This window comes from Convolutriloba macropyga, chromosome 4, assembly GCF_964194025.1.
Source record: "Convolutriloba macropyga chromosome 4, txConMacr16.3, whole genome shotgun sequence".
NCBI classification, from domain to species: Eukaryota; Metazoa; Xenacoelomorpha; order Acoela; family Convolutidae; genus Convolutriloba; species Convolutriloba macropyga.
Genome location: NC_134471.1, coordinates 49,693,175 through 49,719,974, shown reverse-complemented (window position 1 = coordinate 49,719,974; position 26,800 = coordinate 49,693,175). Strand labels below are relative to the sequence as shown.

The window sequence follows — 26,800 nt, the reverse complement described above, 5'->3', positions numbered from 1 at the left end:
CAGTGGAACTTAATAGAAATCTATCACAACCAAACATGCCATTAATTGATTTGCTTATATATAAAAAACACGTTTGTAATGCCGACGACTAATTTTTGGGGTGAATTGATGGAGAGGTGGAGTGATATGTGTTAAGATATGCAGGGTCACAACCAAACATGCACCAATTTAATTACAAAAATTTGTTTTTTTTTTAAAAAAATTTTGACTTAACGCGATTGCTGAGCAAATATATGTTAATGTCTACATCCAAGTTAGAATTGCGCTGACAACAGTCGAAAAGATATTCATGAGATTTGACGTTGTTAAATTTTTACCAGCATCTTGAAAAATCAGCCCACTCAATTCAAAGTTTTTAATTGAAACCCGGTCCATATAAACTTCAGTCACTTGCACAACTATGCATTCCCTTGCAAAATTTTTTGCAAGATTCTTGCAAGATTTTAAATTTTTTCATCACTAGGGTGAAATTGACTTCGATCATATTGATAATCAAATTATTGTTTATAATCAAAAAAACTCACGTAAATAATCTTTATTTCACGAAACTTTAATAAAAAACAAAGCTATTCACATGGACATAAGGAAGTTTATCTGAGTGTTTTCTCAATCGTTAATTGTCGAGACCTCTAGAAGCCATCTGATCATTTCGTTCTCTTGAATTTTGTCTTCGTTCTTACGTAATAGATCACCTTTTTCCGTTGAAGATGACGTAACATCCTGCTTTGTGAACCAACGAGCACTGAGACGCTTACCAAATTCGAACGTGCCTACTGCCTGAATATGGTCGAGGTAATTACTGGTCGCGTTGTCGTCCTTTTTTGTAGCCTGAGCTGCTTCCGAGGTTAAAAATACCATTGATCCGATCATTGCTATCCAAAATGCACGGACCATTTTTGATATCTTTGTTGCGTTTAACTTCGGTTGATAAAAATTTGTGGCCTCGTAGCAAAGTAACATCTTAGATCTGGCTGTATTGCTAAAACAAATAAAGTTGTTTGATGAATATCTGTTAATTGGAAAAACATTCACCTAAAGCCGCAATATTTCACTGATGTTAAGAAGTTGCGAAACGCTAACAGCTATGCCTGAATTTTTCCGCCCCCTACACGAAATGCTTTCATCGATAGCTTGAAAATTTTATGACAAATTAATGTAATTACGCTTAAGCGAAGCATTCTTCTTTCAAAAAAAAATTGGAATGACTATTTTTGGAAACCACCAGAATATAAAGTTGTGATATCAAGCAATGGGGCAAGTGAGTGCACTTGGAGGAAAAATTCTGCTAAGAACTGCATAGAAATGTTATGAGACAAAAAGATCCCTGGGTATTATTGCTGTGAAAACAAAATATAATGGATAAACGGTATTATGACATCAGAATTGGGTGCTTATATATATATATATATATATATATATATATATATATAAAAATATCATAAAGAATTTCACTAAACTTGGTTTCACCAAGCTTAGTAAGTACCTAACGGGGCTTGAATTTGATTTCCCTCCAACACTGTCCATCCATATGGGTACAATTTGTAATTAAAATTCTTCTTAGCTAAATCAAATAGATATTCTTTGAATTCTCTTTTTAATTTGGGAGGACTTGAATATGGGTTATAGTTGGGAAAATCATGAAAATCACGCGCCAGTGACATCGAATTGTTGAAGTTTGTAACTCGGTAGAAAAAATTAGATCGGCAACGCTGGCGATTGCATTCGTTTGAGTATAAAAATATTTTCTCGTTTGATCGTATTTTTGGATGTCCATTCCCTATTTGCCAAAATTGCTCTGCCTCAAGTGGAAATTTTCTTGTCAAAATTCTGTTTAAAACTAAGAATAAATCAAGAAAAACTGATGTTTGGGTTGTGGAGCATATAAAGTGATATAACTTTGGTACAAAAAATGGTGCCATTGTTAAATAAAAAACTCATATATATATATATATATATATATATATATATATATATATATATATATATATATATATATATATATAGAAGTGTAACAAACATTTTTGAAAAAAATTGATTATTTCTGCGAATATACATCCAAACTTTTTGATGCTGGCAGAAATTATATATTTAGGGGCTGCAAAATGAAGTCAAGCCATCTTTTTTGTCGATATGATTAAATTTTTGTTTTTTCCTTAAATACAAAAAAATTAAAAACATCGAAGCCACAAAGACAACTTTTTTTGAGCGAACCATACACTAGTGGAATAGAAATAAAATGGCATTAGCTACATTCTATCAACCTTTTTCACCTATAAGAATTTCCCTCCGATCCTTCTATGAGTCAATTTTTTCTATAATTATCTCAAAATTCAGCAATCATAAGTCCAGTTCTTTGTTCCACTGAAAAAATTTTTGCAAACAAACATTTTTAGATCATAAACAATTAGCTGCGCAATAAGTTATCAGTTTAAAAAAGACAAGAAATAAAATTCTGAAAAATTATCCCCCAATGCTTGAATTTTGATGCAATTTTTTATTCAGAGAAATGTTAACCAATCCGTCTTATAACAGAGAATGCGATAGCAGGGCAGCTCTCAAAAGATTTAACTTGTAGTGTTTTTTCATGGGTAAATTGTCTCATATTGTATACAAAAACTGTTTTCAGCAACCAACTTTTCAGCGGTTTTTTCTGGTCTAATCCACCTGTGGTTTTTTTATCTAATTAATTATAATCAAAGATGCGGGTCATTGTGTAATCTTTGTGGCAGTTATCAAGATCTCCAAATTTTAACCTCTTTTTTACAGCCAGTAACTTAGTTTTCCCGGAGAGACCAGCCTTCTAAATTACAATTATTTGACATATATGTGACGTAACTCCTTGTTTTTGGTAGTATTCTAATACCCCTTTTCGAAACTTGCGAACTATGCAAAAAAAACTTATTAATACTGTCCAAAAAATAGAACGACTGATCTTGTCTAAGGTGTTTCATTTTTTAAACTAAGGTCACTCTTGCATTCAAACACCTTATTGACATTCTATTGATCTGCATGCATTCCAAAACTGCTGTCGATCTACCATTCCCACATTTTACAAATTTCAATTTTGCCAATCATACGAAGCTTTATCATTTACTGCAGAGGTGGCGCTGATACCATTATCTCATTTGTTATTATTACTTACACCCTATTTCAACTAATAGAAAAATTGCATACTGTGGGTTTAAGTTAAAAATTTGTCACTTGGCAAGCAAGAGTTTGAGCTGGGTAACTGTTAGTTTTTTGGCTGCCTTTTTGTTCCGACCCACTATACTGGAGGAGGAACTATATACTCAGGCAGTTTTTTGTTCAGTCAGTTTTGACTGATCGATATATTCATCTTAGAGGGTTATGAGTGGTGTCATTAGGAAGCCCGTCCAGTGTAAAATACATTACTAAATAGATTATTTTTAATTTGTTTTTTTTTCACAGAGTTATCAAGGTTTAAAGTTTTGTAACTCGGTAGAAAAAATTAGATCGGCAACGCTGGCGATTGCATTCGTTTGAATATAAAAATATTTTCTCGTTTGATCGTAAGTAGTATGGTAATCCGCCATATGACTGTAGGGGGGGGGGGGGGTCCGACCCCCCCCCCCCTACAAGACTTTTTACCACCGAAAAACTGATTTTCTCTTTGTGAAACCAAGTTTTTTGGTCAAGTTTCGTCAGCCTGTGAGAAGTTCTTATGTTAAGCCGGCTGGCTCAACTTAACCAAAAAACTTGGTTTCACAAAGAGAAAATCAGTTTTTCGGTGGTAAAAAGTCTTGTAGGGGTGGGGTTCGGACCCCCGCCCGGACAGTCAAATGGCAGATTTCCGCAGTTTCAATGTTCGCTGTATATAGAATTAGGAGTTACCTAAGTTTTGAACTCTCACTAAATCTTTTTGGTGAAAACATAAAAAATCTGATATAAGACACCAGAAGCCTAAAATTTTTCAAAAATTTCAAATTTTTTTTCGAAAATTTTTCAAAATTTTTCAAAGTCCTAAAATGGTCTGAAATGGATTTTGCTCTATGAAAGAGCACTCAAAAGTGATTTTTTGGTGACTTCACTTTTTTTACCTATGCAGTGTGGGTGTCGAAACATACAAAAATTTCAAATTTTTGAGAAAAAAACCAAAATTTTTTGAAGTGCTAAAATGGTCTGAAATGGATTTTGCACTATGAAAGAGCGCTCAAAAGTGATTTTTTGTTGACTTCACTTTTTTCATCTTAGCAGTATAGGGGTCGAAACATATAAAAAATTTCAAATTTTTGAGAAAAATTTTTCAAAGTCCTATAATGGTCTGGAATGGATTTTGCGCAATAAAAGAGCACACAAAAGTGATTTTTTGTGAACTTCAATTTGTTCAACCAAGTAGGACATGAGAAACTCAGGTTCTGAAAAAGTCTGAAATAAGTCAAAGAACTGTCAGAAGCAGTTTTTGTTGACATTACTTTTGCAAAGGTGCAGTATGATGTCTAAAACAAGTCTTTAGTTTTTGTATACAATTGTAACTATGTATGTTTCTATCTAAACAAGTACGTCTGTTTGCTTGCATGTGTTCAAAATTCACATTTTTTATGTATGAATGAGCAATTGAAAGAAATGGAAGAATGAAAATGTTAGGTATAAAATTATGCGTATTCATGTATATAGTCGTGAAAGTGTATATATTTGTTTATAAGTAAAAATAACTGTGCTTAAGTTTAGTAATATGTTTGTATGAGTATGAGCTGGAATGTATGCTTGTGTGTAGAAGTTCTAAATGTTTGTATATGTCAAGACATTTGTGATTTTATGTGTACGTTTTTCTATATGTTTACGGTGGAATGTATTTATATATGTCTGAATGTGTTTATGTATTTATGTATTTACATGCATGCAAGTCTGACAAGAGAGAGAGAGAGAGAGAAGTCCCTGGAGAGCAATTTAGCTGTTTAAGAGAATGTTGTTATTTTTTTTCCACGTTTCATTATTATTATATCTTCCAAACAGATTTTGACCTTCAGCGTTGTTAAACTCACGCTTTTGTCCTTTAAACATTGGCAATCAAAATGTCACAACAGGAAACGATTACAATTTTTTTAATGTTCTAAGCATGTTTTTTGAGAAAACAGACTTCTCTACACTTTTTCAGCTACCCTTTCAGGATTGAGCAAGATCATTTACAGGACAAATGTATTTGAGATAAATTGTTGAGAGATAAACAATAAACTGAGCTGAGTAAAAAGAATATATTCTGTTAAAAAAACAGAAAAAGTTGGTGGGGAAACTATGATATGCAGGGGCAGCCGGCACTTTTTACTTAAATAAATTAGAATGATAGGAATTCATCAAGAGCGTGAATCAGAGAAAAATTGTAATGATGTAAGTGTAGTTTCCACTGGAACTGTAAAACGCGCCAAATATTTAAAATTAAATAGCCACTTGAACAATTAAGCAAGAGCGGACGCAACCTCTGTATCTGCGGGGGGTTGCTAGAAACAGCTCCAGTAGTGTATAGGTCTTGCTTACGTATTGGGAATAATACTAGTAGATAATGCATGCTGGTATTGAAATCATAACAAACGCTAATCGCTTCTTCAGTAAATGTGGAAGTAAATTAGCAGAGCACCCCAAGCCAACAGATATCAAAAGAGTTCAAAATATTTCTTTCTTGAATCAAATATGCTCAGCATTCTGTAACCCTGTCTTAACATTTTGGATTAATTAGTGTTCTGTCGACGTTTTAAAATAACATTACCGTAACGATATTTGATGAGCATCGGAAAGAGGTACATACAGAGCAATTTGAAATTAAAAAAAACAGAGTCTATATATCATAAAATTGGGCTAAGAAGTCTGGAAGACATTTCGGAATTGAACACAACACTACTGCTACCTACTACTGCTACTACCAACTACTATATCTACTGTCTACTACTACCTACTATTAGTACCTACAACTACTAATAGATACTACCACTACTAACTACTGCAACTACTTATTGCTTCAAGTTACACAAGTACCTACTACTACTCACTTTTTACTACCTACAAATATTATTTTCTTTACCTTATCTACAACAATGTTTTTTTTTGTTTTTCTAAAGAACGAAAACAATTCTTATATCTAGACACTCGTTTAACATAAACAATAGAAGCTTTTGTCTCTTTTAAGGTAACGTGTTGTGACTGACGCAGACCGACAGACAGTATTAGTCAATATTTTCAACAAATCATCAAGTGTTTGAAGTTTTTTTAAGGATATGAAAGACTCTAAAGCTTTGTTGCATACATTAACTCAGCATTTTTCAACTTAATGTTAATTTTCTGTATTAACAATTACAAACATCCGTAGTATGATATATCAGGTGGTATTTAATTATTTAAATCAATGTAGGGTTTTTACTGTTTAGCGAAGGATTCTAATTTTTAAAACTTCAATTAAATTTCATTTTATGTTCTGTTTTTTGAAGTGCAACTTTTTGTGTATTTTTCTTACTTATGGTGGATCAGTCATAAGCTTAAGTTTTTTGTTCAAGAGCTGAGTTTTTTTGTTTATTCAGTGTATGAAGTCTGATATCAATTGCAATTAACTGAAAGATATAAAAAGCAAACTTAAAATTCTAAATTGAAGGATTTTATGGCGTAAACATTGAGTGCTTCACAACGGCGCTGCACTATTTCTTCTTATAATGTCAACCCTACAAAAATATGCTTGCTTCCGAAAAGTCTATAGTATGTACCTAAATGGAAACAAATACTTTAACATGTACTTACATTATCCAAACAACTGCAGTTTGACTGTATATAGTTGTTTTCATTTGATTATTCAAAGTCACTTATTATTTCAGTTGTAAGGTATTACACAACTTTTTCTGAATCCTTACTTTTCAGCTTTTGGTATAAGCTGGAAACTGCTGGCACAGCTTGCCAAAAGAACAATATATTAGTTGTGTTTCAAAAGGAACCTCAGCTTCGGCTAATGATGTGTTCCCAGCTAAGACTGTAATTGTGAAATTGCTGTTCAAAGAAAAGTTCAGCGCTACATGATTTTGCAATTTTTGCTATATAAGCTTCTTCCAAAATTTCATTGAATTTCTTTTAAAATTTGTTTATCTGAAAAAGAAATGAAAAATAAATCAACCTCATCAAACGTTTCTCAGCAATAATGAGTCAAACACTCTTGTTGGGTTTGTGAACTCAAACAAAACCTTAAATATAGAGGTTAAGGTGAACAAAATTTTGTTTGTTTTTGACATCTGCTTAAACTAAACGGACATTAAATGATTCCAAGAAGTACTTTTCGTTTATTTTGGAACAAAAAAACTTCAAAACTCAATCGGTAATGGTATGGCTTTGGATGAGCAAGTATAATAAAATGGAGAAACATGACCGATCATTTTACCTAAAAGTTGAACTATTGAATTCAAGTTTGAGTGTTTGATCTAAAAACAGTATTCAAAGGTAATTGACTTAAAAATTGCATCTTTTGTTAGTATTCAAAACTCAACAATCGGAGGCAGCATGGACTTCGATGAACGAGTATATTAAAATGGTGATGCTTGTCAATCACTCTCCATAAAAGTTAAAGTTGTGAGGTAATGTTCGAGTTTGTCATCTAAAATCACTATTCAAAGATAATTGAATTTTAGAAAAGACTACTTTTGGTGTTGCGACCGTGTAACTTTGAATTACCAAATATAAAATGGGAAAACATGGCCTATCGCTCTATTTAAAAGTTCAAGTTCAAGTTTGAGTTTGTGATCTAAAAAAAGTATTCATGTGATGATTACGTCATAATAATTGAGTTATGTTACACAGCTGCGAACGCAGAACAAATGAAACACGTTCTCACAACCTAATTGAACTACCCCCTAAATATATATGTAAAAAAGCTAAAGAGACCTTCTGGTTTTACTAAGCTTTTTGATATAGTTTAGATTTTTTCCTATAATTTATCTTAAATTTGTTAGACAAAAGTTAAGAAATTTGAAGTATATATTTCTCTTGTTGATGTTTCTTTCAACTTCGTATGAACACACAAAATAGATTTTGCGTCAATTTCTGTGTTCTAATAGATTTTTTTTCAAAGAACAAATACATATTCCAAACCTAAAAAGTTTTCAGATTCTTTGTATATATGTTTCAAGAAATGACATTAGAAATGCAACAGTAGTTTGTCAAAATTTTTTAAAGAATGCCTTGAGACTATGGAGACTCTTCTTTGTGAGACTACACTTTAATAACTATATGTTTTATATACTCTTCTTTGTGAGACTATAGTTTTATAACTATTTCTTTTTAGTAATGGAAACCGATGTCTTTTTGAGAAAACGAAGAGTTGTATTTTGTCATTTTGTTGGAAAAAAATGGTCACAAAAATTGGTTTGTTTGTTTTATCAGAAAAGCAATCAATGATCCTAAAAAGACAGTTAAAAAGCCGTATTAAGATTTTTATCTAAATTAAATAAATAGCTTTTTTTCACGAGTTTTACGATTTCATCATTGAAACGATATTCAATTGGTCCATTATGCAATCTTTACTTCACGAGTTCTAAAAGCATTCCTGAAGAGTATAATTTTGCATTCTTCTATAGAAGAGTACAGAAATAACACAGAGTTTTCCTGGTGCTAGGAAAATTGATCGACAGAACGTTTAGCCGACAAGGAAAAAATGAGAAATTTACCTGCCAGTTTTAATCATAGTTGGTAATAAAAGTGTGATTGGTTTATAAATCAGTAGTTCGGTTGTGATAGATTCATATCAAGTCCCACAGACCGTTGAGGCATGGCCATGGCCCGCGAGGCATGGCCAGATGAGGTTAAATACGGTCCGACCACAGATAGACCTCCGGTACACTAGTTGATGAACAAACTTCAGTGTATTTGTCCGCTTACGGAATAGTGTTTTAAATTGGTCAATCACAGATTCAGATTAAGTTTTATTGCTCATTTTTTGGTTGTCTATAAACACTCCGTCGGTCAATACGGCGGCCACCGATTTTCCAAAATTAGCACAGTGTTGACATTTTTTACCATTAATCCTTTAAAAGAGAGGTCAGTGCAACTCTTTAAAAGATTAATTTTCTCTTAAGAATGTTCTGCTAATGAACTTTAAATATTGCAAAATAACTAATATGGAGATACTTTGAAGTCATGACCACATTAGGTAACAGTTAACACAACTAACTTTGATTTTTGTTACCATAAAAAACCGTCAACACCGAGAGTAGAGATCAAATTGGCGCCCTGATACCATCGTCAAACTGACAAGTGTATTTCTACAGTCATTTTGACCGATTTGGAAAAGTTTCCAGTGTTAAAACCCTGATACCCATAGTGCTTCAAGTTCAAAATTTGAAGTATTACAAATTTTCGGACATTAGTGTTTCACTTTTCAATGTGTTAACAAGTATTCTTGGTTGTGCGCACTTCGTTTTGATGCTATTGTTCCAAAAGGGTTTCGATTTTTTTTCAAACGTTGTTTGTTATGGATCCTATGAGGAGTTGATTTGAGTTCTTCCAACTTAGCCAGAGAAAATAACAACTGACAAACGACTGGTTTTGATTATAGAGGCAATTAGGCTAATAAAGTTTCCGGGTTTTTTAATGCAGTATTTTAATTTTCTCTAAGATTACACAATGTGAGATATATGTAAAACTGTCTTTTAGAAGAAAGTTCCAGGTGGAGTTTTACTATTGCGTGTTGTGCTAATTGCCACTATTGTCAAAAAAAACATTGCACTTTAACACCATTTTGATTTTCATGCAAAATTTTATCCTCTATAACAATAAATGGTAGAATCGTTATGTACAAGGCAAGTTTTTTTCACGAGTAATCATATCGCAAAAACTTTATCTTCAATAATGCTTTTATGTTCTGCAATTTACGCTATTGAAAAGAATCAGCGGTCTCACAGGTAGTATGAAAAGGTTTCTTTCATGGCGCTCAAAAAAGTAAACCTCTAACGGAACTGCAAAATTAAAAAAAGGTTAGAAATTAAACGTTTTTTCTCACGTCAACTTTGTTGTTCTTTTGATTGATTTGTTATAAAACAATGCCTAGCTTACAGTAAAAAGACTTAGATTATGCAAAACAAAGTTTTTTAAGATATCCATGTCAAACAAAATGTCTATTTAAAAGCTTATTTCTTGTTACCAATTTAGCAAAATTGTACTTTTAAGACCTCAATAGTTCACGTTGAGGAAACTCATAAGAGAAGAGACAAGTATTCACTTCTTGAATCTATTGGAAACTTCGTTCTGATACGTTGAATGCTTACTATTCTTGATACCATAGCTTTATGGATTAACGTAGTTAATTATTGCGTCCGCGTTAATGAATACTTAGGTTACAAAATTTTATGAAATACTTAAGTAACATACTAAAATACTTCCAATTGATACATAGCTTTAAAGCTACTGAGTGAATTCTGTGAAAACCAAAATGTTCCACAAGTTGTTGCACATGTATACAGAAAACTCTAATGCATATTTACGTCTATGGTTCAGGTTGAACAATTTAGCAAAATTTGTTTGTTGTCTACTATTAGGAAACGTGAGCAGGGAAATTCTTGTCGTTGTTCAAAAGAAACCACGTCAATACTATGCAAAATCTAATTTATTGTACAAATAATTTGATATTAAAACTACGTCTTGGAACCAGTTACTATATAAACTAGAAGCAATTGTAACCGTGAAAATCCAACATGAACGCCAATAGGTGAATTTAATTGAACTTGAACTCTCCCGCTTATTCCATTGCTTCTTTTAAGTTAACGTTATTTTGCTTAGCTGGAGCACACTGGGGGTCGGAGTGTGTTCCCTAATAAACAATTGCAAGCCTACGTAATCACTCTATATTTGTCTAAACCTTTTCTGCATGCATAAACACAGTAGAGTACATGTATATACACTTTCTTGATCAGAGATAAGAGAATAATTAAGCAAACTAATAAAAGTGCTTTGAGCCGAAAATTTTATGCAAGTATTCTTGCAGAGCAGACTGAACTTCTCATACGCACAATGTAGGTATTTTTTTGTTCATAAGAAAATCAGTTTGAATGTTTGTTTCAACCAGTGACTTGTATGAGAAACGAAGGGAAAAGAATCGATTGAAAAATAGCCAAAAACTGAAATGAGGCGGTCGAATTTTCCACCAATCATAACCGAGTATTTGAGAAATGAAATTTTAGTATCTTCTAGTATAAGACACTGGAAACGAATTAATAAATAATTAGAAATCATCGCGGGCCATGGCCATGCCTCAGCGGCTCTTGTGTAATTAGCGGCAATTTAGTGTCAGCGGAAATTTAGTGTAATTAACAGCAACTTTGGCTCCACATAAATCAGAATTTGCGGCGTTTTCTAACGTCATCTCTTTATAACATCGCCTCTCTTGTGCGTGTTCGTTTCAACATTTTCAGAACAGAAATCTACGGTTTGGGGATCCCACTCTACAACAAACTTCTGACTTTCTACTCCTTTGAACAGGCCGAATACTGTTTCCTGTTCCTTTGACGTCGACAATGTTGAATCGACTTTAAACTAGTGGTTTTACTATAATCAGAATTGAGATAATAAGCATACACAACGAAATTAAATAATTTACAGCAATTCAAACAGGTTATAAATATAAACAATTCAATACTGGAAACCAAAGTCTAGTTCATAAGCTTTAATCAGCAAGAATTTTACAGTTCTAGTTGTTATTGTCGCATGAACACCTCACATTTTCATCGAATCTCATTCTTTTTGGAAAATTCCCAATGTGAAGTACACATCCTCGAACTACACAAAAATGGCTCCTCTTTTGTAGAGCATTGTTAGGCGATGGTTCAGTTCTAAGTTTCTGGAAGTTTTCTTCAATTTTTGAGTTTTCTTCAAGAAGACTAGGGAATCGTTCTAAGATGGAAGATATCACAGTCTTTTTGTTATCATCGGATGTGGATGATGTAGTTTGATCAATTTTATCGTGAATAGTGGTTCGTTTGGTTTCTATTCTGCATGATTCGAGCTTTTGCCACAAATTTTCCAAAATTTCTAAAGCAGCGAAATATTCTTCATGGCTCCTGAAGAGGGGCATACTTTCGAAATCGTAACAGCGCAAAATCTTCTTGATGTCCATGGGAAGCGATCCTATATCAGAAGTCATGTGATTAGGTGTATGCTGATAAGTTACTTCAGTTTCCGAGGGGATTGAGTTGTTGATAAAGTCTTCTTCTTCGGTTATATTAGGTAATGTAGTAACAAAGTCAATAAATTTTTTGGGTATGAGGCAATGATCGAAGGTATTCCAGCTTGAAACTGAACTGTCCTTCCTTTGTTGTATAAAGGCAATATTGTTTTCATATCGAGTTTGATAGATAATTGTTCCTTCAAATGATGAACAAAAAGATGAAATGATCCTTCAAATTGCGTTAGGATATGGTACATTATATGTTATAAACCAGCAGTTGAGTTTGTGTTTTGGCATACACTAACTGAATAGAATGGAAGTCAAGAAAAAAAACGTTGAAATGTTATTTTGAGAAGCAAATGACAAGTTGAAGGTAAATTTAAACCGTTGTCTGGGGTATTAGCAATCGTTTTCTGGCTAAAATAGTTTTCAGTGAGCACTTATAACATTTCGAGAAGGCGTCAGTTGTTAAATCTGCTTGACTAATTCTTATTCGTTTTCAAATGTAAAATGAATTGAAGTTTCTCTCAAGTACCCCAGGCATTGACATTTCAAGATGCGATCTGCTTGCTACGTATAAAGAAGACTTGCACTGTGCGTATGAGAAGTTCAGTCTGCTCTGCAAGAAAACTTGCATAAAACTTTTGGCTCAAAGCACTTTTATTAGTTTGCTTAATTTTTCTCTTATCTCTGATCAAGAAGGTGTATATACATGTACTCTACTGTGTTTATGCATGCAGAAACGGTTTAGACAAATATAGAGTAAGTACGTAGGCTTGCAATTGTTTATTAGGGAATACACTCCGACCCCCAGTGTGCTCCAGCTAAGCAAAATAACGTTAACTTAAATGAAGCAATGGAATAAGCGGGAGAGTTCAAGTTCAATTAAATTCGCCTATTGGCGTTCATGTTGGATTTTCACGGTTACAATTGCTTCTAGTTTATATAGTAACTGGTTCCAAGACGTAGTTTTAATATCAAGTAATTTGTACAATAAATTAGATTTTGCATAGTATTGACGTGGTTTCTTTTGAACAACGACAAGAATTTCCCTGCTCACGTTTCCTAATAGTAGATAACAAACAAATTTTGCTAAATTGTTCATCCTGAACCATAGACGTAAATATGCATTACAGTTTTCTGTATACATGTGCAACAACTTGTGGAAAATTTTGGTTTTCACAGAATTCACTCAGTAGCTTTAAAGCTATGTATCAATTGGAAGTATTTTAGTATGTTACTAAAGTATTTCATAAAATTTTGTAACCTAAGTATTCATTAACGCGGACGCAAAAACTACGTTAATCCATAAAGCTTTGGTATCAAGAATAGTAAGCATTCAACGTATCAGAACGAAGTTTCCAATAGATTCAAGAAGTGAATACTTGTCTCTTCTCTTATGAGTTTCCTCAACGTGAACTATTGAGGTCTTAAAAGTACAATTTTGCTAAATTGGTAACAAGAAATAAGCTTTTAAATAGACATTTTGTTTGACATGGATATCTTAAAAAACTTTGTTTTGCATAATCTAAGTCTTTTTACTGTAAGCTAGGCATTGTTTTATAATAAATCAATCAAAAAAACAACAAAGTTGACGTGAGAAAAAACGTTTAATTTCTAACCTTTTGTTAATTTTGCAGTTCCGTTATAGGTTTCCTTTTTTGAGCGCCATGAAAGAAACCTTTTCATACTACCTGTGAGACCACTGATTCTTTTCAATAGCGTAAATTGCAGAACATAAAAGCATTATTGAAGATAAAGTTTTTGCGATATGATTACTGGTGAAAAAAACTTGCCTTGTACATAACGATTCTACCATTTATTGTTATAGAGGATAAAATTTTGCATGAAAATCAAAATGGTGTTAAAGTGCAATGTTTTTTTTTGACAATAGTGGCAATTAGCACAACACGCAATAGTAAAACTCCACCTGGAACTTTCTTCTAAAAGACAGTTTTACATATATCTCACATTGTGTAATCTTAGAGAAAATTAAAATACTGCATTAAAAAACCCGGAAACTTTATTAGCCTAATTGCCTCTATAATCGAAACTAGTCGTTTGTCAGTTGTTATTTTCTCTGGCTAAGTTGAAAGAACTCAAATCAAGTCCTCATAGGATCCATAACAAACAACGTTTGAAAAAAAATCGAAACCCTTTTGGAACAATAGCATCAAAACGAAGTACGCACAACCAAGAATACTTGTTAACACATTGAAAAGTGAAACACTAATGTCCGAAAATTTGTAATACTTCAAATTTTGAACTTGAAGCACTATGGGTATCAGGGTTTTAACGCTGGAAACTTTTCCAAATCGGTCAAAATGACTGTAGAAATACACTTGTCAGTTTGACGATGGTATCAGGGCACCAATTTGATCTCTACTCTCGGTGTTGACGGTTTTTTATGGTAACAAAAATCAAAGTTAGTTGTGTTAACTGTTACCTAATGTGGTCATGACTTCAAAGTATCTCCATATTAGTTATTTTGCAATATTTAATGTTCATTAGCAGAACATTCTTAAGAGAAAATTAATCATTTAAAGAGTTGCACTGACCTCTCTTTTAAAGGATTAATGGTAAAAAATGTCAACACTAATTGCTAATTTTGGAAAAGTGCTAATTAAAGTGCTAATTTTGGAAAATCGGTGGCCGCCGTATTGACCGACGGAGTGTTTATAGACAACCAAAAAATGAGCAATAAAACTTAATCTGAATCTGTGATTGACCAATTTAAAACACTATTCCGTAAGCGGACAAATACACTGAAGTTTGTTCATCAACTAGTGTACCTGAGGTCTATCTGTGGTCGGACCGTATTTAACCTCATCTGGCCATGCCTCGCGGGCCATGGCCATGCCTCAACGGTCTGTGGGACTTGATATGAATCTATCACAACCGAACTACTGATTTATAAACCAATCACACTTTTATTACCAACTATGATTAAAACTGGCAGGTAAATTTCTCATTTTTTCCTTGTCGGCTAAACGTTCTGTCGATCAATTTTCCTAGCACCAGGAAAACTCTGTGTTTTTTCTGTACTCTTCTATAGAACAATGCAAAATTATACTCTTCAGGAATGCTTTTAGAACTCGTGAAGTAAAGATTGCATAATGGACCAATTGAATATCGTTTCAATGATGAAATCGCAAAACTCGTGAAAAAAGCTATTTATTTAGTTTAGATAAAAACCTTAATACAGCTTTTTAACTGTCTTTTTAGGATCATTGATTGCTTTTCTGATAAAACAAACAAACCAAATTTTGTGACCATTTTTTTCCAACAAAATGACAAAATACAACTCTTCGTTTTCTCAAAAAGACATCGGTTTCCATTACTAAAAAGAAATAGTTATAAAACTATAGTCTCACAAAGAAGAGTATATAAAACATACAGTTATTAAAGTGTAGTCTCACAAAGAAGAGTCTCCATAGTCTCAAGGCATTCTCTAAAAAATTTTGACAAACTACAGTTGCATTTCTAATGTCATTTCTTGAAACATATATACAAAGAATCTGAAAACTTTTTAGGTTTGGAATATGTATTTGTTCTTTGAAAAAAAATCTATTAGAACACAGAAATTGACGCAAAATCTATTTTGTGTGTTCATACGAAGTTGAAAGAAACATCAACAAGAGAAATATATACTTCAAATTTCTTAACTTTTGTCTAACAAATTTAAGATAAATTATAGGAAAAAATCTAAACTATATCAAAAAGCTTAGTAAAACCAGAAGGTCTCTTTAGCTTTTTTACATATATATTTAGGGGGTAGTTCAATTAGGTTGTGAGAACGTGTTTCATTTGTTCTGCGTTCGCAACTGTGTAACATAACTCAATTATTATGACGTAATCATCACATGAATACTTTTTTTAGATCACAAACTCAAACTTGAACTTGAACTTTTAAATAGAGCGATAGGCCATGTTTTCCCATTTTATATTTGGTAATTCAAAGTTACACGGTCGCAACACCAAAAGTAGTCTTTTCTAAAATTCAATTATCTTTGAATAGTGTTTTTAGATGACAAACTCGAACATTACCTCACAACTTTAACTTTTATGGAGAGTGATTGACAAGCATCACCATTTTAATATACTCGTTCATCGAAGTCCATGCTGCCTCCGATTGTTGAGTTTTGAATACTAACAAAAGAAGCAATTTTTAAGTCAATTACCTTTGAATACTGTTTTTAGATCAAACACTCAAACTTGAAATCAAAAGTTCAACTTTTAGGTAAAATGATCGGTCATGTTTCTCCGTTTTATTATACTTGCTCATCCAAAGCCATACCATTACCGATTGAGTTTTGAAGTTTTTTTGTTCCAAAATAAACGAAAAGTACTTCTTGGAATCATTTAATGTCCGTTTAGTTTAAGCAGATGTCAAAAACAAACAAAATTTTGTTCACCTTAACCTCTATATTTAAGGTTTTGTTTGAGTTCACAAACCCAACAAGAGTGTTTGACTCATTATTGCTGAGAAACGTTTGATGAGGTTGATTTATTTTTCATTTCTTTTTCAGATAAACAAATATTAAAAGAAATTCAATGAAATTTTGGAAGAAGCTTTTATAGCAAAAATTGCTAAATCATGTAGCGCTGAACTTTTCTTTGAACAGCAATTTCACAATTACAGTCTTAGCTGGGAACACATCATTAGCCGAAGCTGAGGTTCCTTTTGAAACACAACTAATATATTGTTCTTTTGGCAAGCTGTCCCAGCAGTTTCCAGCTTATACCAAAAGCTGAAAAGTAAGGATTCAGAAAAAGTTGTGTAATACCTTACAACTGAAATAATAAGTGACTTTGAATAATCAAATGAAAACAACTATATACAGTCAAACCGCAGTTGTTTGGATAATGTAAGTACATGTTAAAGTATTTGTTTCCATTTAGGTACATACTATAGACTTTTCGGAAGCAAGCATATTTTTGTAGGGTTGACATTATAAGAAGAAATAGTGCAGCGCCGTTGTGAAGCACTCAATGTTTACGCCATAAAATCCTTCAATTTAGAATTTTAAGTTTGCTTTTTATATCTTTCAGTTAATTGCAATTGATATCAGACTTCATACACTGAATAAACAAAAAAAACTCAGCTTTTGAACAAAAAACTTAAGCTTATGACTGATCCACCATAAGTAAGAAAAATACACAAAAAGTTGCACTTCAAAAAACAGAACATAAAATGAAATTTAATTGAAGTTTTAAAAATTAGACTCCTTCGCTAAACAGTAAAAACCCTACATTGATTTAATTAATTAAATACCACCTGATATATCATACTACGGATGTTTGTAATTGTTAATACAGAAAATTAACATTAAGTTGAAAAATGCTGAGTTAATGTATGCAACAAAGCTTTAGAGTTTTTCATATCCTTAAAAAAACTTCAAACACTTGATGATTTGTTGAAAATATTGACTGATACTGTCTGTCGGTCTGCGTCAGTCACAACACGTTACCTTAAAAGAGACAAAAGCTTCTAATGTTTATGTTAAACGAGTGTCTAGATATAAGAATTGTTTTCGTTCTTTAGAAAAACAAAAAAAACATTGTTGTAGATAAGGTAAAGAAAATAATATTTGAAGGTAGTAAAAAGTGAGTAGTAGTAGGTACTTGTGTAACTTGAAGCAATAAGTAGTTGCAGTAGTTAGTAGTGGTAGTATCTATTAGTAGTTGTAGGTACTACTAGTAGGTAGTAGTAGACAGTAGATATAGTAGTTGGTAGTAGCAGTAGTAGGTAGCAGTAGTGTTGTGTTCAATTCCGAAATGTCTTCCAGACTTCTTAGCCCAATTTTATGATATATAGACTCTGTTTTTTTAAATTTCAAATTTCTCTGTATGTACCTCTTTCCGATGCTCATCAAATATCGTTACGGTAATGTTATTTTAAAACGTCGATAGAACACTAATTAATCCAAAATGTTAAGACAGGGTTACAGAATGCTGAGCATATTTGATTCAAGAAAGAAATATTTTGAACTCTTTTGATATCTGTTGGCTTGGGGTGCTCTGCTAATTTACTTCCACATTTACTGAAGAAGCGATTAGCGTTTGTTATGATTTCAATACCAGCATGCATTATCTACTAGTATTATTCCCAATACGTAAGCAAGACCTATACACTACTGGAGCTGTTTCTAGCAACCCCCCGCAGATACAGAGGTTGCGTCCGCTCTTGCTTAATTGTTCAAGTGGCTATTTAACTTTAAATATTTGGCGCGTTTTACAGTTCCAGTGGAAACTACACTTACATCATTACAATTTTTCTCTGATTCACGCTCTTGATGAATTCCTATCATTCTAATTTATTTAAGTAAAAAGTGCCGGCTGCCCCTGCATATCATAGTTTCCCCACCAACTTTTTCTGTTTTTTTAACAGAATATATTCTTTTTACTCAGCTCAGTTTATTGTTTATCTCTCAACAATTTATCTCAAATACATTTGTCCTGTAAATGATCTTGCTCAATCCTGAAAGGGTAGCTGAAAAAGTGTAGAGAAGTCTGTTTTCTGAAAAAACATGCTTAGAACATTAAAAAAATTGTAATCGTTTCCTGTTGTGACATTTTGATTGCCAATGTTTAAAGGACAAAAGCGTGAGTTTAACAACGCTGAAGGTCAAAATCTGTTTGCAAGATATAATAATAATGAAACGTGGAAAAAAATAACAACATTCTCTTAAACAGCTAAATTGCTCTCCAGGGACTTCTCTCTCTCTCTCTCTTGTCAGACTTGCATGCATGTAAATACATAAATACATAAACACATTCAGACATATATAAATACATTCCACCGTAAACATATAGAAAAACGTACACATAAAATCACAAATGTCTTGACATATACAAACATTTAGAACTTCTACACACAAGCATACATTCCAGCTCATACTCATACAAACATATTACTAAACTTAAGCACAGTTATTTTTACTTATAAACAAATATATACACTTTCACGACTATATACATGAATACGCATAATTTTATACCTACCATTTTTATTCTTCCATTTCTTTCAATTGCTCATTCATACATAAAAAATCTGAATTTTGAACACATGCAAGCAAACAGACGTACTTGTTTAGATAGAAACATACATAGTTACAATTGTATACAAAAACTAAAGACTTGTTTTAGACATCATACTGCACCTTTGCAAAAGTAATGTCAACAAAAACTGCTTCTGACAGTTCTTTGACTTATTTCAGACTTTTTCAGAACCTGAGTTTCTCATGTCCTACTTGGTTGAACAAAATGAAGTTCACAAAAAATCACTTTTGTGTGCTCTTTTATTGCGCAAAATCCATTCCAGACCATTATAGGACTTTGAAAAATTTTTCTCAAAAATTTGAAATTTTATATATGTTTCGACCCCTATACTGCTAAGATGAAAAAAGTGAAGTCAACAAAAAATCACTTTTGAGCGCTCTTTCATAGTGCAAAATCCATTTCAGACCATTTTAGCACTTCGAAAAATTTTGGTTTTTTTTCTCAAAAATTTGAAATTTTTGTATGTTTCGACCCCCACACTGCATAGGTAAAAAAAGTGAAGTCACCAAAAAATCACTTTTGAGTGCTCTTTCATAGAGCAAAATCCATTTCAGACCATTTTAGGACTTTGAAAAATTTTGAAAAATTTTCGAAAAAAAATTTGAAATTTTTGAAAAATTTTAGGCTTCTGGTGTCTTATATCAGATTTCTTATGTTTTCACCAAAAAGATTTAGTGAGAGTTCAAAACTTAGGTAACTCCTAATTCTATATACAGCGAACATTGAAACTGCGGAAATCTGCCATTTGACTGTCGGGGCGGGGGTCCGAACCCCACCCCCTACAAGACTTTTTACCACCGAAAAACTGATTTTCTCTTTGTGAAACCAAGTTTTTTGGTTAAGTTGAGCCAGCCGGCTTAACATAAGAACTTCTCACAGGCTGACGAAACTTAACCAAAAAACTTGGTTTCACAAAGAGAAAATCAGTTTTTCGGTGGTAAAAAGTCTTGTAGGGGGGGGGGGGGGTCGGACCCCCCCCTACAGTCATATGGCGGATTACCATACTACTATCGTATTTTTGGATGTCCATTCCCTATTTGCCAAAATTGCTCTGCCTCAAGTGGAAATTTTCTTGTCAAAATTCTGTTTAAAACTAAGAATAAATCAAGAAAAACTGATGTTTGGGTTGTGGAGCATATAAAGTGATATAACTTTGGTACAAAAAATGGTGCCATTGTTAAATAAAAAACTCATATATATATATATATATATATATATATATATATATATATATATATAGAAGTGTAACAAACATTTTTGAAAAAAATTGATTATTTCTGCGAATATACATCCAAACTTTTTGATGCTGGCAGAAATTATATATTTAGGGGCTGCAAAATGAAGTCAAGCCATCTTTTTTGTCGATATGATTAAATTTTTGTTTTTTCCTTAAATACAAAAAACTTAAAAACATCGAAGCCACAAAGACAACTTTTTTTGAGCGAACCATACGCTAGTGGAATAGAAATAAAATGGCAATAGCTATATTCTATCAACCTTTTTCACCTATAAGGATTTCCCTCCGATCCTTCTATGAGTCAATTTTTTCTATAATTATCTCAAAATTCAGCAATCATAAGTCCAGTTCTTTGTTCCACTGAACAAATTTTTGCAAACAAACATTTTTAGATCATAAACAATTAGCTGCACAATAAGTTATCAGTTTGAAAAAGACAAGAAATAAAATTCTGAAAAATTATCCCCCCAATGCTTGATATTTTCCCGACAAAGTAGATCAAACCACTTTTCAAGGTTGTCAATGCAATTTAAAAAAAAAGTCATAACTATTAAAATTTGTCCTTTTGTAATAGATGTTCTACAAGATTGTTATGTTCCTGCAAGTTTTGCCACTCAGAAAAGTCTTTTTTATTGCATTTGTGTATTCATTCTTTTCTGATTCACCAATTATGCAAAAACTGATTTTAACTGTTTATGTGATAATTTTTTAAGAAATAAAAATTTTTCAAATTAGCATCTTTAAGTTTATGTCATTTTCATTTTTTATCAAACCAAAGAATAAACGTTCGCTTATCTCCTAGCCTCATGTACATATCTATGGATAGCGCAAAACAATTGATTGTAATTTATATCTCAGGAGAATTAAAATCATCAATTGATTGTTGGAATTTGCGAGGAAAAAATTTTTTTTGAATTTTGATGCAATTTTTTATTCAGAGAAATGTTAACCAATCCGTCTTATAACAGAGAATGCGATAGCAGGGCAGCTCTCAAAAGATTTAGCTTGTAATGTTTTTTCATGGGTAAATTGTCTCATATTGTATACAAAAACTATTTTCAGCAACCAACTTTTCAGCGGTTTTTTCTGGTCTAATCCACCTGTGGTTTTTTTATCTAATTAATATATAATCAAAGATGCGGGTCATTGTGTAATCTTTGTGGCAGTTATCAAGATCTCCAAATTTTAACCTCCTTTTTACAGCCAGTAACTTAGTTTTCCCGGAGAGACCAGCCTTCTAAATTACAATTATTTGACATATATGTGACGTAACTCCTTGTTTTTGGTAGTATGCTAATACCCATTTTCGAAACTTGCGAACTATGCAAAAAAAACTTATTAATACTGTCCAAAAAATAGAACGACTGATCTTGTCTAAGGTGTTTCATTTTTTAAACTAAGGTCACTCTTGCATTCAAACACCTTATTGACATTCTATTGATCTGCATGCATTCCAAAACTGCTGTTGATCTACCATTCCCACATTTTACAAATTTCAATTTTGCCAATCATACGAAGCTTTATCATTTACTGCAGAGGTGGCGCTGATACCATTATCTCATTTGTTAGTATTACTTACACCCTATTAGTTAACTAATAGAAAAATTGCATACTGTGGGTTTAAGTTAAAAATTTGTCACTTGGCAAGCAAGAGTTTGAGCTGGGTAACTGTTAGTTTTTTGGCTGCCTTTTTGTTCCGACCCACTATACTGGAGGAGGAACTATATACTCAGGCAGTTTTTTGTTCAGTCAGTTTTGACTGATCGATATATTCATCTTAGAGGGTTATGAGTGGTGTCATTAGGAAGCCCGTCCAGTGTAAAATACATTACTAAATAGATTATTTTTAATTTGTTTTTTTTTTCACAGAGTTATCAAGGTTTAAAGTTTTTTGAACTTTTGACAAATTTTTGTTGTTATTGTTCATTTTTTCCGTGTTTTTTACGCATTTTTGTAAGTTTTGTCAAAAAAAAATGTTAAAATTAAAAAAATAATAATATTGTATATTATGCATATAAAAACAGAGGCGTGTTGTTGAAATTTTTGGTCCAATTTTGTAGAATTTTGTTTCTTTTCTTCATTTGCTGTTCTTTTTGTAATCTCATGATAATTTCTGGATAATTGAAGGTCGTAAAGACTTCCTATGGATGACCAAAGAAGTCTATTTACTGATTTCAGTTGGTAACTGAAGTTACTATGATTTGGAATCAAATGATTTGAAAAAAGCTAGATTTTACATTTAATTTTGCATTTGGCTATACTTTTTGGTCTACTTGTTACCTAGTCTGAATAATTTTAGTTCGCATATCTAAATAATGGCGATGAAGAAAGGCACAATCAAGCATATCTAAGATTTTTAGTGCATTGCTCATTCTTCGATAAATTATTTAATTTCTTATTTTTGTCTATTTAGCGTTCTTTTTCTATAAGTATAACATATTCTGAACAATAGACAGATCTCAACGGCTTTTTGCGAAACAAAAACTATTCGACAAATTCAGTTGATAGCTAAAATTTTTAAATTAATTGTTTTCGAAAAGTAAAAATGTATATTTTTTGATACTTGTTACCTAGTGTCAATTTTCAGAGGTCACATATCTAATTATTGGTGTTCAAGGAACGCAAAATTGATTATACGGATTTTATTATAGTTATAAAGGCTGCGACACCGTTTTTTGTAGGGGTTAGAGGAATTTTAGCGTTTTTCATTTGAATCTGTCGTTTGTTTTTGAATCTGTCGTTTGTTTTTGACGTACAATATATTCTGTATAATGACAGGTCTCAAAATCTTCATATTGAGGTATAAAAGAACATAAAACTAATTTAAACTTCAAGTAATATCTAATGGTTTTTATTCTGGAAATTATTCATTTTCAACAAAAACTTAAACGAATTTTCTATGAAGAATTTTTGATTTTTTGATAATTGTTCCGCAGTCTTTCAGATAATTTTTGATTAATTGCTAATTAGTCTCGTCGAGGTCTGTCACATGTATTTTTATGACAAACAAAACAATTTGCTTATTTAAGTTTTTTTACTCTATTTTGACTTTGTTAAAAAAACATTGAGTTTTGGATGTAAATGTTTGTTGTTGCTATTTGTTTTTTTTATTTGTCTTATTTCGTAGTTTTAATAATGTTTGGTCACATCGGCCCACTTATTTGGCATTATTCATTTTTCCAAATGAATTGACTTGGAGTCAGTTTTCTTTTATTCATAGACCAAACATTTTTGATCAGTATGTGAGATTTATTGAAAATTTTCTATCTCTTCCTCATTTGGTATGCAATTAAGCTGAAATTGTGAATAGGAAGGGTCGGAACATTATGTAACAACGCACATTACTGAGGCTCCTTGTTTTTCTTAAAAGTAAAGAATAGTTTAAAATTTTAAGAAATTATCATGTTTTGTCCGAAATATTATTTGTTTAATCTTATGTAATTGCATTTCAGGATTACGCTAATCGCAAATTTTACTCCCAGAAGACTTTTCTTTCTTAAAATTTTGTTCTTCAGGTGAGAGATTATCTTAAAACGCATACCGACTAGTTTTTCCGTTAGTCACAAACTCTGAGTTGAGAATTTGAACTCAAATGTAAGTAAATATCATAACCTATGCCCGGGCTGGAGTCCCTGTGAATCTCACGATGGAGATAGAATTTATTTCATAGAAATTTCTAGATCCATCGATGGGTCAGTGTAATTTCATAAAACCTAACTTTCCATCGATGGATCTATAGTATTTCCATGGAAATGATAATTTCGATAATTTCACTTGTTTGTCAATTTTCGAAAATGTTTTTTTTAATGTTTTCAGTAATGTGTCACTAAAAAGATCATTTAAAATGCAGCCGGGAAGGGGGTTAAGATTAACTGAGGAAATTGGGAAGATGGTTGATGAATTAGCAAATTTCTGCGGAATCTAGGAACTTGATCGGAAATCACGATCCAAAGCTTTTGCCAGAAAAAAAATTGCCACAAAAAATAATTGAAATTGTCATCTCAGCTGATTAAAAACGCTCAAAAACTTTCAGATTTGAGAGAAAGAAGACTAATTAATTTTAATAAAATTTCACTGAGTAGTAAAGAAAGATGCAAATCATTTTTAAGTTATATTTTACATTTCTTTCTTGCGAACCATGGATGGAGTTTTTATGAAATTTCTTTGATCCGTCGATGGGATTCACTGGGACTCCAACACGGGTGTTTCTACATGTGTTCGCAGCTACCTTTTCAACAAGACTTACGTTCCTGACTTTGAGAGCAGTGAATCTTAAAATTTAGCAATTTTAGCAGTGAGGAAACGTAAGTATAATACCCTGAATTAAAATGTGAATTCGGTTTACGCTTCTCTTCAGTGCGCATTTCCATTATTTATTTTTGGGGCTAGTAATATTAGCCGACACACATATTAGAAGACACGCCAATTGGCCGACAGATTTCATCAAGACGACGTGAAAAAGACCGAAATCTAAACTGTAATTTAAATAGTGTTGATAGAAGCGTCGCCTTATTTATGTTCGGCCGTAATATTTGTTCTGTTGTGATTGATTCATATCAAGTCCCACGGGCCGCTGAGGCATGGCCAGATTCGCTAGCAGTAATAGCCAATTAATGTTTGTTTTACAACTAAGGGACACTACTTTTACCGATTAATGCGCTTAATGCAGAAAATAAGGTTCTATCACACAGTAGTTGCCGTGACCAGTCAATTGGCCGACATACAAATTAGCCGACACACTTTTTAGCCGACACTTGAGCAAATATAACTACTCGAAAACCACAGTTTAAGATAATTACCCGCGCATTAAGCGGTAAAAGTAGCGTCCCTTAGTTATAAAACAAACATTAATTGGCTGTTACTGCTAGCTAATTTGGCCATGCCTCAGCAGGAGACCGGACAATAGGTCGAAAGGACAACAGATCGAAAACAGAAGAATGGGGACAATAGATCGAAAATTGATCTCTATTCTTATTGGTTAAAATTGAACATTATTTCTGAGCTGAAATATAAATACCACATTATGGCCATGCCTCGCGAGCCATGGTCATGCCTCAGCGGCCCGTGGGACTTGATATGATTCTACCACAACCAAACAAATTATTACGACCGAACATAATTATGTAGACGCTTCTAATAACACTATTTAAAATAAAGTTTCGATTTCGGTCTTTTTCACGTCGTCTTGATGAAATCTGTCGGCCAATTGGCGTGTCTTCTAATTTGTGTGTCGGCTAATACCCCTAGCCCCAGTAGTTGCATCCATGCTCTAAATTTGTTTAAGAATTGCATAAAAAATTGTTAAGGAACAGATTTATAGATCAGAAGTATTTAATCCCACTATAGGTGTTCAACGTTTTTTTTTTCATAATTTTTGGACGCTTCATTGAACCCGGAAGGGTGGCAAAAAGAAAAATTGATAGATGCTGAACCAAAAGACTCGCTTAATTTTGAGTACTCACCTATTGTCGAGAGAACGTCTTAAGTTCCGCCAATAACGACCTTATAAATATCATAAATGTTTTATCTACCAGCGCTCAATTCACGTTCATACCAAAACAGAAAAAACAAAGCAATTTCTGAACTTCAATTACTAACATCATAATTTTCAGCTCACTGGTTAACAAGGAGATAAGCAATAATTTTACTTGTTTATGATTAGTTTGTAATAACTTCGTTGATGGATCCTCATTTTACACTTGAATAAATGTGACTAAAAAAGCTCTTGAGATAATAAAGACTCTTTATGACGTGAAATGAATTTTTGAGGCGTGATATGTAAATCTGGTGACGTAGTGAATACACTTAGCCTCTCAAATTAAAACAGAGCCAAAATTGATGCCAATTTCCAGTTGTGTTGTTGAACGCACTTTGAAGCTTTCGGGAAAGAACAAAAATAGTTTAAGACTGGTGAAATATCTGTTAATTTTGTGATATCTAAGCAAAATTAGATAGCCAAAAGACATGATCGCGTGGCAGTCAAAAATAATTATAGCTCAAATTCTTTTTGTTAATAAAATCAAAGTTGCGCTAAAACTATGAAAACTGGCGAAGCGGATACAAGTCACTCGCAAATGTTCTTATTAGCAGAACTTTACCACGAAATTCTGGCATTTTAATAACAACGATGCTCATTAATGTTTATTGGCACTTAGTGTGGCGGCACCAATCACCCCCAATATTGACTTATTTATCTACCAATTGAAACAGAGGCAGAGTACCTTCAAAATAGAAAAGTAGTTAACATTTTGTTTCTTAAATCAAAACTTAAAAAATGAAGACCACTTTTAAAGAAGGTTGATATCAAGAATTAACTCAAGAATCCATAAATCAACTTTTATCCCGTTTTCAAACTGAAT

At 32.5% G+C, this 26,800-nt stretch overlaps 1 long non-coding RNA gene across 1 annotated transcript; it reads right to left on the bottom strand.

Moving 5' to 3' along the window:
- Window positions 1–520: 520 nt before the first annotated feature.
- LOC142338480 (uncharacterized) lies at window positions 521–26,119 on the bottom strand. Its single transcript, XR_012758983.1, has 2 exons — window positions 25,904–26,119; window positions 521–979 (listed from the first exon to the last, which is right to left on the bottom strand). It is a non-coding gene; the product is annotated as an uncharacterized LOC142338480 (long non-coding RNA).
- Between the last annotated feature and the right edge of the window lie 681 nt (window positions 26,120–26,800).